The sequence below is a fragment of the Drosophila subpulchrella genome, unplaced genomic scaffold (genome assembly GCF_014743375.2).
Source record: "Drosophila subpulchrella strain 33 F10 #4 breed RU33 unplaced genomic scaffold, RU_Dsub_v1.1 Primary Assembly Seq75, whole genome shotgun sequence".
Lineage (NCBI taxonomy): Eukaryota > Metazoa > Arthropoda > Insecta > Diptera > Drosophilidae > Drosophila > Drosophila subpulchrella.
In genome coordinates, this window is record NW_023665711.1 from 235,896 (window position 1) to 249,835 (window position 13,940).

Sequence of the window (13,940 nt, forward strand, 5' to 3'; positions counted from 1 at the left end):
CCTCTTAAAGTAGGACCATTAACAAATAATATTTCATACAAATGTTGCAGTTTTTGTGATAAGTTATTATCGATTTTTGCGTTAAGTGGTTGTTATACGAGAAAAATTGAAAAATCGTTTTAAAATAGGCGCTTAATTAATTGGTCAGAGTTGACGTACTTTGAGATTTCAGGGATTTGATTAGAATAAAAAAAATAGCATAGAATAGTTGCAGGATATTGAAGTACAACAAAATTTAAAAATCCTAATTTTTGCTTTAAGTTTTAGATTTTATTTGCCTGAAGAAACAATAAATAAGTTTTATGATTATGCTGAATTTTAATGCGGCTTTAAGAGAGCACAATGGCCTTGAGTGGAGCCAAGCTTCTATACGAATCGGAATTGTCGACAGCTCTTTAAAAGTTATGCGAATATTTCCAACCCCTCGAGTCAGATGGTATTTGGCACAGTTTTCAGAAATCTGAGGATCAAGAAGAGTAGGTAGTTAATACGGGAGCTGGCTCACTAGGTAATAAATCATGTCAAAAAAGGGGGTGGGGGTGACCCTAACTAGTCACGCATGGTTGCACACAGGTGTTTTAATGACTTAATTAGCATGATTAAGTAATAAATCATGTCAAAAAAGGGGGTGGGGGTGACCTAATTAGCATAATTAAGTAATAAGTCATGTCAAAAAAGGGGGCGGGGGTGACCCTAATTCACGTCACGCATGGTTGCACGCAGGTGTTTTAATGACCTAATTAGCATAATTAAGTCAAAAAGGGGGGTGTTGGTGACCCTAGTTAGATGAGCATGGTTGCACACAGGTCACTTAATGAGGTTAGGAAGTGGTGTGTAGGAGTGTGAGAGAGGGGTGTTTTGATATGTCTTGTTTTGTCTTGTCTTTTTCTCACGCTAAAGGTGCGTGTGTGATAGGGGTGTTTTGTCATGCGTAGGATTTTGTGGTTGCTTAGAGTGATCTTTACCCGAACAGGGTGTGTAGGAGTGCAATGGTTGCACACAGGTTGCTTCTAACTTGGGTTAGAACGCGTTAAGCGTGGGCGTTTTGTTGATTCAATTAGGGTTGTAGGTGACACCTGGCTACGGTCTTGTGGTCAAAAGGTGTTGGTTTGAGGGATATTAGACCGCATACTTTTGTGGTGTGAAACAAGCGTGAGTTTGGTACCCTCCCCCTCTTTAGCGAGCATTAGATGGGAAAGTGAGCGTAGGAGTGTAAGAGGGGTGTTGGTGGTGGTGGTTCCTAACAAAAACGTTGTTTTGTTATGCGTGGGCGTTTCGTTGATTCAATTAGGGATAGTTTTAATAGTGTAGATTCAATTAGGGTTCTAGTTGACATCTGTTAGTGTAACCTGTCTACGGTCTTGTGGTCAAAATGGTGATTGTGGTGGTGGTTCCTAACAGAACAAAAACAAATGAGATCGTTTATTTAGTCAAATACGTTTTTTTTTAATCATATTTGAAAATTTTTTCTCAGAGAAAACATTTCAAAAAATGTATGTGTTAAGGAAAAATGTGGATAGTAGTTCAGTTTTAGAAAACTATTCGTTTTACAAGGGGTGTTTTGTCATGCGTATGAATTTGTAAAACTATATTTAGGCGGAGGAGGAGGAGGAAGGGAAGTTGTTTTGTTATGCGTGGGCGTTTTGTTGATTCAATTAGGGTTGTAGGTGACACCTGTCTACGGTCTTGTGGTCAAAAGTTGTTGGTTTGAGGGATATTAGACCGCTTACTTTTGTGGTGTGAAACAAGCGTGAGTTCGATAACCTCCCCCTCTTTAGCGAGCATTAGATGGGAAAGTGAGCGTAGGAGTGTAAGAGGGGTGTTGGTGGTGGTGGTGGTTCCTAACAGAATATACGTTGTTTTGTTATGCGTGGACGTTTTTTTGTTTCAATTAGGGTTTTATATGAAATCTATTAGTGTAACCTGTCTACGGTCTTGTGGTCAAAATGGTGGTGGTGGTTGTGGTTCCTAACAGAATATACATAAAAACAAATGAGATCGTTTATTTAGTCAAATACGTTTTTATTTAATCATATTTGAACATTTTTTCTCACGCGCTTATAGAAAGAGAAAACGGTTACCTTTCAAGTTTTCAAAAAAATGTATGTGCTAAGGAGAAATGTGGTTCTACGTTCTGACTTTTCCTGTTTGATGAGTTTACAAAACCTAAAACAGTACAAAATTTAAATCGAAAGACAAAAGATGACTGAAATCAACAGCCAAATCAACCACTCTGACTTTAAAATAAATGAAGATTTGTTGATTGAAATAAGAATCTTTAAGGAAATTTTAAAGGTTTCCAAGGAGTTGCGACGGGAATTCGGTAGTATCTATTACGATACTATAGAAGAGTTGAAAATCCTGAAATGGCGCTTGGTGGATTTGCAGAGCGAAAACAATATCGATTCCCATCTCTTTGATATTGAAAACGTGGAAAATCGAATCACCGAGCTGATTATGGAGACAACCAAATTACAACACCAAATTGATCTTCACGATGCGGAAATCGAAAATAATCCGCTGTCACTACTGCTACGTGAAGTTAAGGAGATGATTTTTCGTATAAGGGATTCAATATCAGACTTAGAATGTCTTAAACTTAATGGTGAGGCAGACCAATGTGAGTTGGTCAGCGCTATGTCTCGCGAGGACGACCCTATCTTAATATTTAATCTTAAAAATAGATATGATGCGATATCATGTAATATTATTAATTGGGAAACTCTATTGATAAATCTAAAAAATTGTAAGATATATTATGAATATTATTTGAATGCGATTAATGAATAATTTTCTGAAATAAATAATTTTGAAAATATACAAATAAGAATTATGTATTATTCATGGGATATTATCACAAAAACATTATTATCTCTGTTGGCTTAATAATTTTTAAAAATTTAATTTTAATGAATGAATGAACTCCAAAACCAGTTTTTGAAATTTTTTAATATTGATTAGAAGAGAGACGGAAATATATTGTGCATTACAGATACCTTGAGAGTCAGTTCTATGAGGTTGTAAACCAGTGTCTGAATGGTATGGAGTTGGCAGTCAGTTGTTAAAAATTGGTTTTCACCAGCGGGAATCTGTGAAATCAATAAATTAGAAAATTAAACTGCAAATACTAAACTCTTCTCCAGGGATTGTAGGTGGTAAATTGAATTGTAGGTAAATCTTGTCTTTTTAGAGTCTGATATCTTTGACTATATTCTGCTAGTTACATGTTATGAGTTAATATCTGGGATTTCGAGTGCTCAATAATCCCATAAAATGATAAAAGCTTAACAACCTACTGTTAGGAAAAGATCAGAAATATAACGAAAACAAAGTAGAGGATGCCATAAAAGAGGGAGGTCAGAACCAGTTTAAAAATTGTGTACATTGCTTAGAAAGAAAAAGAGAAAATCAAAAGAAATGTACAGCTTAGGTAGCTGGGGCAGCCATTGGAAAAGTCAAATCTGTTAAAGTGGTGGGTGTGGCTAGGGGTTGAAGCATGCAATACAATTCTAAACCTGTTTACATGATGGATAAAAGGATGTTATTTAGAGAAGGATGGAAATATCTCAAATATGAATTACAAGTACCCATCTATGTTGCGGACGTTGGTCGGGGTTGACAAACCATCATTATTAAATATGAGGAACATATATTTCACCGGTGGGGAATTAGAGGGATCCAAAAGATCAGTTTTATGAGAGAAGAATAATACTGTTTTTGGTAAATTAAATAGACACATGAAAACGTATTACTCAATTAGTTAGTTAGAGAATAGTTAGAGAGTTAGTAAGTTAGTGAATATCAAACAACTAGATTTATCAAGCATTTTGATTGAAAAATCAAAGCATTGAATTAATATATATTTTTTATTATCCAAATAGAAGAAATTTTCGTTTTTGTCAAGGGATAATATTCCATGAATTTTTCCATTACCTTGACCTTTGCGCCTGCATCACGGCATTTTAGCAATCCTTTGTAACAACTATTTGTATTGTTGGTAACAGTTATAATTTGTTCGCAAATAAAAAATACTTTCCTAATTATATATTTTATGACCTCTTTTATGAAGGGATAATATTCCATGAATTTTTTCCAATACCTTGACCTTTGCGCCTGCGTCGAGGCATTTAAACAAATCTTTTGTAACAACTATTAGTGTTGTTGGTAACAGTTATAAATTGTTCGCAAATAAAAAATACTTTCCTAATTATATATTTTATGACCTCTTTTATGAAGGGATAATATTCCATGAATTTTTTCCAATACCTTGACTTTTGCGCCTGCGTCGAGGCATTTAAACAAATCCTTTGTAACAACTATTAGTGTTGTTGGTAACAGTTATAAATTGTTCGCAAATAAAAAATACTTTCCTAATTATATATTTTATGACCTTTTTTTTATGACCTTTGCGCCTGCGTAGAGGCATTTTAGCAATCCTTTACACCACCATCAGTGTTTATTGTAGGAAACCAACTTGACTCTGCGGTTATGGTACGGTTAGCAATGGGTGGTTTGCTTAATGGGATTTAAATTATCGGTGAAAAATTTATAAGTGAAAGTCACAGACATTTTTGGAGAAAGGATACAATTGGTCATTTAGGTGTGGGTATACAAATTTGTTATGGTGATAGAAAATGGGATAATCACAGTGTTTTTTGTTTTTTACTGTATTACGTCGGAGCGATTTCAATTACTTTCACAATTATAGTTAGTTTTAAATCGTTTTTTGACATTCATATATTTTGTTTTTTCTAGACATTTTATTGTAGCTAATAACTATAGTTATGGGATGTAAGGCTAGCTATCGTAGTTAAGATTTAATTTATTATACCTACATAAGATGAAAGAACATGAAAAATGGAAATGTTTTATTTTAACAATATACTAGTTAAAGTGGATGATATTAATATATATTCTTAGTATCTGTCATTATGAATCAAAATTGTTTATCAAAACAGCTTCTAAACAGCTTTTAGACAGCTTGTAAACAATTTACTTCTTAATTAGTTTTACAATCACAGGATACATCTTCCCCCAACATAATCGGATATGTTCCTCTAAGATTTATATATAAATCTTGAGATATTTTGGCTTTGCGTTCTTTCTCACGTGCATAGCAAACACATTGAAAAGCAGAGTGTTAGTTTTTACTTCACATCGAAAGTCGTCTAGTGATCAGGAATTTTTGATCATTCTTAACAAAAGACTATAAAAGCTCGTAGACGTTAATAACAACTAGTAACCAGCTAATAATAATAAGTAAACATCAAGTAAACAGATACTAAACATATAGAAACCAGATACTAAACAGCTAGTAAACAACTTGTATACATCTACTAAACAACTTGTATACATCTACTAAACATATAGAAACCAGATACTAAATAGCTAGTAAGCAACTTGTATACATCTGGTAAACAACTTGTATACATCTACTAAACATATAGAAACCAGATACTAAACATCTTGTATACATCTACTAAAATTATAGTAACCAGCTAATAAAAACTAGTAAGCAACTAATAGACATCTACCAAGCAGATAGTAACCATCTAATAATAGCTCATAACAGTTAATTACAGCTAGTTATCAAAGTCCAAGCAGCTCATCATGAATCACGAAAACCAGATGAGTATTTTAATTAAAGAGTTTATTAAACTTATTTAGAATCTTAGACAATGATGCCTAACTCATACAAATAGTATACAAATAGAATAGAACTAGAAAACTAGAACTAGAAAAATAGTTGACAACAAAAACCGATATTACCAGGTCCCAACACCTCTATCATAAATTTGAATCAGAAATTAAATTGAAAGACGCTCCTATGCTAGCTAATGATGCTTTCGAAATATGTTATAATATTATTATGGGTTAGAACAAATGAATGCTTTAAAAATAATCTAACATCTGAGAAAGATTACATTGTGAGAACTATTTTACATCTATCTATGGGAACCAAGCGAAAATCTGCGTTTGGAACGAAGATTAATAACCGACATGTTTCTTACAGAGGGATGGAGTAAGAAAATTAATTATATACAAATATATATAAAAATTAATTAATAATGAATTTAATGAAATATGTTTACAATAATAAAATATATAAAAAATATTGATTGATCCTAAAAATTTTGTTTCTGACTGTAGTTAAAACTACAGGTACAAATGAAGGGGAAGTATTTTATTCAATGTCCTTGGGTCTTGGGCATGTGACTTTGATGACGGTAAGGTAATGATAGTTCACTGCAAGTGTGATTGGCTAACACATCTTAGAAACTTTAACTTGTGTACTTTGATAATTCTTAATAAGAGACTATAGCAACTATAATACTTGTTAACACTTAGTTACCATCTAAAACCAAGTACTTTACAGATACTGTACAGATAGTAACCATCCAAAACCAAGTACTGTTCAGGTACTATTCAAAAGTAACCATCCAAAAACAAGACTAAAGAGAAAGTTACCATAAAAATACTGCTAGGTAACAACTAAATACAACGTGTTCAACGTGTCAAGTCCATGTCAATATGAGTACTACAATAAAAAACAAGGAAGAACGCTATAGTCGAGTACCTCGACTATCAGATACCCGTTACTCAGCTAAAGGGACCAAAGGGAAATGGAGATATGCAAGCAGCAAAGCGAGATTTAAGTGCGCCACCTACCGGCGGAAGACAGATTTAAGCATTGTGGGCGTTAGGGTAGGCGTGGCAAATTTTTTTTGGATCAATCGATAGGTATTGACGAGACCAATACATTTCAGTTAATTTGTTATCTAGCATAAAAATTGTGGGCGCCACAGGCTTGGGCGGTTTGTGGGCGTTAGAGTGGGCGTGGCATATTCGCATAACAAACCTGCGCTGCGTACAAGGCTACGGAATCTAAATCTGAAATCCCATACTCTATCTTTGATAGTTTCCGAGATATCCGCGTTCATATTTACGGTTTTTTGAAGTTTGTGGGCGGTTTGTGGGCGTTAAAGTGGGCGTGGCAAACTTTTTTTTGGGTCAATCGATAGGTATTGATGAGAACAATTTATATCAGTTTAAATTTTTACTCTAGCATCAAAACTGTATAAGCCACAGTTTTGGGCGGTTTGTGGGCGTTAGAGTGGGCGTGGCACTCTACTGGAACAAACTTGCGCTGCGTAAGAAGCTCAGGAATCTGCTCGCCAAATCTCAATAGCCATGAATTTTTTCCAATACCTTGACTTTTGCGCCTGCGTCGAGGCATTTAAACAAATCCTTTGTAACAACTATTAGTGTTGTTGGTAACAGTTATAAATTGTTCGCAAATAAAAAATACTTTCCTAATTATATATTTTATGACCTTTTTTTTATGACCTTTGCGCCTGCGTAGAGGCATTTTAGCAATCCTTTACACCACCATCAGTGTTTATTGTAGGAAACCAACTTGACTCTGCGGTTATGGTACGGTTAGCAATGGGTGGTTTGCTTAATGGGATTTAAATTATCGGTGAAAAATTTATAAGTGAAAGTCACAGACATTTTTGGAGAAAGGATACAATTGGTCATTTAGGTGTGGGTATACAAATTTGTTATGGTGATAGAAAATGGGATAATCACAGTGTTTTTTGTTTTTTACTGTATTACGTCGGAGCGATTTCAATTACTTTCACAATTATAGTTAGTTTTAAATCGTTTTTTGACATTCATATATTTTGTTTTTTCTAGACATTTTATTGTAGCTAATAACTATAGTTATGGGATGTAAGGCTAGCTATCGTAGTTAAAATTTAATTTATTATACCTACATAAGATGAAAGAACATGAAAAATGGAAATGTTTTATTTTAACAATATACTAGTTAAAGTGGATGATATTAATATATATTCTTAGTATCTGTCATTATGAATCAAAATTGTTTATCAAAACAGCTTCTAAACAGCTTTTAGACAGCTTGTAAACAATTTACTTCTTAATTAGTTTTACAATCACAGGATACATCTTCCCCCAACATAATCGGATATGTTCCTCTAAGATTTATATATAAATCTTGAGATATTTTGGCTTTGCGTTCTTTCTCACGTGCATAGCAAACACATTGAAAAGCAGAGTGTTAGTTTTTACTTCACATCGAAAGTCGTCTAGTGATCAGGAATTTTTGATCATTCTTAACAAAAGACTATAAAAGATCGTAGACGTTAATAACAACTAGTAACCAGCTAATAATAATAAGTAAACATCAAGTAAACAGATACTAAACATATAGAAACCAGATACTAAACAGCTAGTAAACAACTTGTATACATCTACTAAACAACTTGTATACATCTACTAAACATATAGAAACCAGATACTAAATAGCTAGTAAGCAACTTGTGTACATCTGGTAAACAACTTGTATACATCTACTAAACATATAGAAACCAGATACTAAACATCTTGTATACATCTACTAAAATTATAGTAACCAGCTAATAAAAACTAGTAAGCAACTAATAGACATCTACCAAGCAGATAGTAACCATCTAATAATAGCTCATAACAGTTAATTACAGCTAGTTATCAAAGTCCAAGCAGCTCATCATGAATCACGAAAACCAGATGAGTATTTTAATTAAAGAGTTTATTAAACTTATTTAGAATCTTAGACAATGATGCCTAACTCATACAAATAGTATACAAATAGAATAGAACTAGAAAACTAGAACTAGAAAAATAGTTGACAACAAAAACCGATATTACCAGGTCCCAACACCTCTATCATAAATTTGAATCAGAAATTAAATTGAAAGACGCTCCTATGCTAGCTAATGATGCTTTCGAAATATGTTATAATATTATTATGGGTTAGAACAAATGAATGCTTTAAAAATAATCTAACATCTGAGAAAGATTACATTGTGAGAACTATTTTACATCTATCTATGGGAACCAAGCGAAAATCTGCGTTTGGAACGAAGATTAATAACCGACATGTTTCTTACAGAGGGATGGAGTAAGAAAATTAATTATATACAAATATATATAAAAATTAATTAATAATGAATTTAATGAAATATGTTTACAATAATAAAATATATAAAAAATATTGATTGATCCTAAAAATTTTGTTTCTGACTGTAGTTAAAACTACAGGTACAAATGAAGGGGAAGTATTTTATTCAATGTCCTTGGGTCTTGGGCATGTGACTTTGATGACGGTAAGGTAATGATAGTTCACTGCAAGTGTGATTGGCTAACACATCTTAGAAACTTTAACTTGTGTACTTTGATAATTCTTAATAAGAGACTATAGCAACTATAATACTTGTTAACACTTAGTTACCATCTAAAACCAAGTACTTTACAGGTACTGTACAGATAGTAACCATCCAAAACCAAGTACTGTTCAGGTACTATTCAAAAGTAACCATCCAAAAACAAGACTAAAGAGAAAGTTACCATAAAAATACTGCTAGGTAACAACTAAATACAACGTGTTCAACGTGTCAAGTCCATGTCAATATGAGTACTACAATAAAAAACAAGGAAGAACGCTATAGTCGAGTACCTCGACTATCAGATACCCGTTACTCAGCTAAAGGGACCAAAGGGAAATGGAGATATGCAAGCAGCAAAGCGAGATTTAAGTGCGCCACCTACCGGCGGAAGACAGATTTAAGCATTGTGGGCGTTAGGGTAGGCGTGGCAAATTTTTTTTGGATCAATCGATAGGTATTGACGAGACCAATACATTTCAGTTAATTTGTTATCTAGCATAAAAATTGTGGGCGCCACAGGCTTGGGCGGTTTGTGGGCGTTAGAGTGGGCGTGGCATATTCGCATAACAAACCTGCGCTGCGTACAAGGCTACGGAATCTAAATCTGAAATCCCATACTCTATCTTTGATAGTTTCCGAGATATCCGCGTTCATATTTACGGTTTTTTGAAGTTTGTGGGCGGTTTGTGGGCGTTAAAGTGGGCGTGGCAAACTTTTTTTTGGGTCAATCGATAGGTATTGATGAGAACAATTTATATCAGTTTAAATTTTTACTCTAGCATCAAAACTGTATAAGCCACAGTTTTGGGCGGTTTGTGGGCGTTAGAGTGGGCGTGGCACTCTACTGGAACAAACTTGCGCTGCGTAAGAAGCTCAGGAATCTGCTCGCCAAATCTCAATAGCCTAGCTCTCATAGTTTCCAAGATCTCAGCGTTCATCCGGACAGACAGACGGACAGACGGACAGACGGACAGACGGACATGGCTAGATCGACTCGGCTAGTGATCCTGATCAAGAATATATATACTTTATGGGGTCGGAAACGCTTCCTTCTGCCTGTTACATACTTTCCGACGAATCTAGTATACCCTTTTACTCTACGAGTAACGGGTATAATTATATATCTCTGGATAATCTTCAAAGTCAAAATCTATTAAATTCCGGATGGAGCAGTGGAGATGAAATTTCTACGGGACCCACCTTTAACTTTTCTGTACCATTAAAAAATTTGTTGGGATTTGCTGAGGATTATAAAAAGTTTTCTTAAATTGTAAACACGAACTAGTGTTGATGCTAACTAAGAATCTCGGTGAATCTTGAACAAACCAGAAATGAACAAACTTTTAAACTGGAAATTACGAATAAAACCTGGAAAATTCCCCATGTAACTCTGAGCGATTTTACAAAAATTAAGATGTACGATATTATTAAAAGTGGTCTAAACCTACCAATCGCATTCCAGAGTTGGGATTTACATGTTAACCCCAAATTGGGGTATGGGAGTCAACAGAGCTGGAATGTGAAATTGTCGGCTAACCGCAAAAAACCAAGATTTTCCATACTTGGATTTACACTAAATGGAGAACTTATCACAAATAACTTATCAAACTTGAAAATCTTTTTAATCTAGTTACTATAATCGTGAATCACAACCATTTTTGACCCCAAATGAATTTAAATTGAAGAACCCTATTATTGTGGTTGATCTTTCATATCAAAACGAATCAGTAAAAATTGGTCTTATTGATGTGAGAATTTCAATAGAACTAAAGACACCAAGTCATGAAAATACCCAAATAGTACAACGAGTTGTTTAACATTAGAAAAATGTTGAAAGATACTGTTTCGATTGATGTTCAAGGTTTCTTTGATAATAATAATAATTTTATTCTAAAGGAAATTGGAATTGTATTCAAAAAGATCCAAGCTTGAATAATAGTTTTTTAATAGAACCACCATATGATTTTACTTTGCTAAATACAAAATCTCGAAAGACTGCAATTTGGTTAACCAATACACATCACAAAATTTTTTGGAACGATGGAGAAAATAGTTTTCCACAAACTCGAAAGTATATAAGGACAATTACAAGCGGAAAACAAATTATTTGTAAAGGTGTGGAAAAGAAACGATTTCTACAGACGTTTTTTAGGAGTCGTCATTAAACAGGTTTAAAGGAAACCGGTTTCCCTATTGTGAAACACACCTTAAGGGCGGGGTTTGTGCTCTTAGCAATGCATACATTATTTTGACATTTCTTAAAAGTAGCCCCAAAACAATAAAATTATTTTTTCATACATCATTTTGAAGTGGAGACTAGATGTGTAAGGCCCTGTAAGAAAATAAAATTAATTTAATGAAATTTTATGATACAATTTAAAGGGCAGATAATTGGTCAGCACTTTCAATACCTTCTAAACACAAAAACTATGTTCATGAATCGAGGTGACATGATTTCAAGATTACGAATTATGGTGAACACTACGTTATGTATTCCAGAATTGATTTCGGAAACGTGAGACTATATCATATAGCTGCGATCGGAAAATTTGTGGGAAAGTAATATGAAACAAATAATAGCTTCGGTATTTTTGACATACTTGGGGAATATCATTTTTTGTATTTTTCAGAATTTCGAATAAAATTTAATAATTATAACTGTAAGGGTATACAAACTTCGGCTAGCCGAAGTTAACTTCCGTTCTTGTTTTATAGTATTATTGATCACCCCAAATCCTCGATACTAACTCATAACATGTAGTTAGCAGAATATAATCACAGATATCAGACAATTAAAGAAAAGAACCGTTTAATATTTGCAGTTTTATTTTCTTATTTATTGATTTCACAGATTCCCACCGATGAATACCAATTTATATCAAGGATGGTTGCCAACTCCATCCCATTTAGACACATTTACTCCTAAATTGAATCATGATTTACAACGTCATAGAACCAAATATTTCTGTCTCTTTTCTATCAATGTTAAAAAATGTCTAAAACTGGTTTTGGAGATAATTTCATTCTTATAATTAAATTAGGAAAAATCATTAAGCCAATAGAGAGAGAGAAATATATTATTATTTTGTTTTGTGTTAATATCCTAAGTGTTCAAACCAAAAGGGTGTTTACTTTCTGGGGGCAGTGACGAGCGGCAGATTTATCCAGATGTCTACAACTCGCATGCTCGCACTGCCCTCTGCTCTCCGTCACCATCTCTCCCTCAAGCTACGCTCCGCTCTGGAGCGCTTAAGTTATGTAAGGCTTTACTAGTTCAATTTTCAAAGTGACAATAAGGACCCCAACGTACTCCCGTGTGTTTCGTACCTTCGTTCTTCGGACTCCGTTGTTCTAATTTAAGCAATCAAGCCACCCCGCCCCAACACCAAAAATAATACATAATTCATATTTTCAAAATTATTTATTTCAGAAAATTATTCAATTATCGCACTCAAATAATTACCAGATTTCGATAGTAGTGAACTGTTGTTATACTAATATGCATTTATTTATTTATATTTTCTATGGTATTTGTTGAAAATGGTGATTATATATAATGATGATTATAAATATTATGAAATATGAATATCAACTCAAACCGAAAACAGATTCAGGGTTTAAGTACAGGTAAAACTTCATAACTACCTGTAAAACCTTAGACTATCTACATAACAACCCTTTTTTCTTTTTTACTTTTAGGTACTCTTATTTTAATATCATGTGTATCATTAATATATTCTTTTTTATTCAATTTTTTATTTTCAGTGAGTAATTCATGTAAAGGTTCTGTAATAGGTTTAAAAGTTTCCTCCAAATTTGATACGTTCTAATTTTTTATTTGTTTCAATTCATCAAATTTTCTTTTTAATGAATTTCTACTTTTCGTCAACTGTTCTAAAAGTTTACTCTTCATTGTTGTCGTTTTCTCTGATACTCATGTGCTACTGGGAAAAATGTAGTATAATTTAAATATTTATAACAAAGGGTTGGAGTTTGAGTTTTATGAAATTTTATTTTTATTTTTATTTTTATTTTTATTTACCAAAATATATACATTAATAATATTAAAAATGAATACATTTTAAGCTTTATTTAACTAAATAGAGATTGTTATCATTCATTTAAATAATACAAAAAAGATAATCCTTTATATATTCAATTGTTGAATCCTCTAAAGTTGAGTATCGTTCCGGTAAGTGGTTTTCTTACGTTGAGCTCGTCGAATATGGAAGCACACCTCCGATTCCATCTTCGTCTTTGTTAAAAGAGGTTTTGGTGCGTTACCATTAAAATCCTTGAGTACTTTTATCATTCCCGGATTGACCATTTGTAGTTGTTTCTTCTTTTAGTTGTTTTCGTTGTTTTTGTTGCTTTTACCTGTTTTAGTAGTTGTAGCTGTTTTTGTTGTTGATTTTACTTGTTTTTTTAGCAGATGTAGCTGTTTTTGTTGTTGATTTTACTTGTTTTTTTTAGCAGATGTAGCTGTTTTATTGTTGCTTTCAGCTATTTTTAGCAGTTGTAGCTGTTTTTGTTGTTGCTTTTACCTGTTTTTTTAGTAGTTGTAGCTGTTTTTGTTGTTGATTTTACTTGTTTTTTTTAGCAGATGTAGCTGTTTTTGTTGTTGCTTTTACTTGTTTTTTTTAGTAGTTGTAGCTGTTTTTGTTGTTGATTTTACTTGTTTTTTTAGTAGTTGTAGCTGATTTTGTTGTT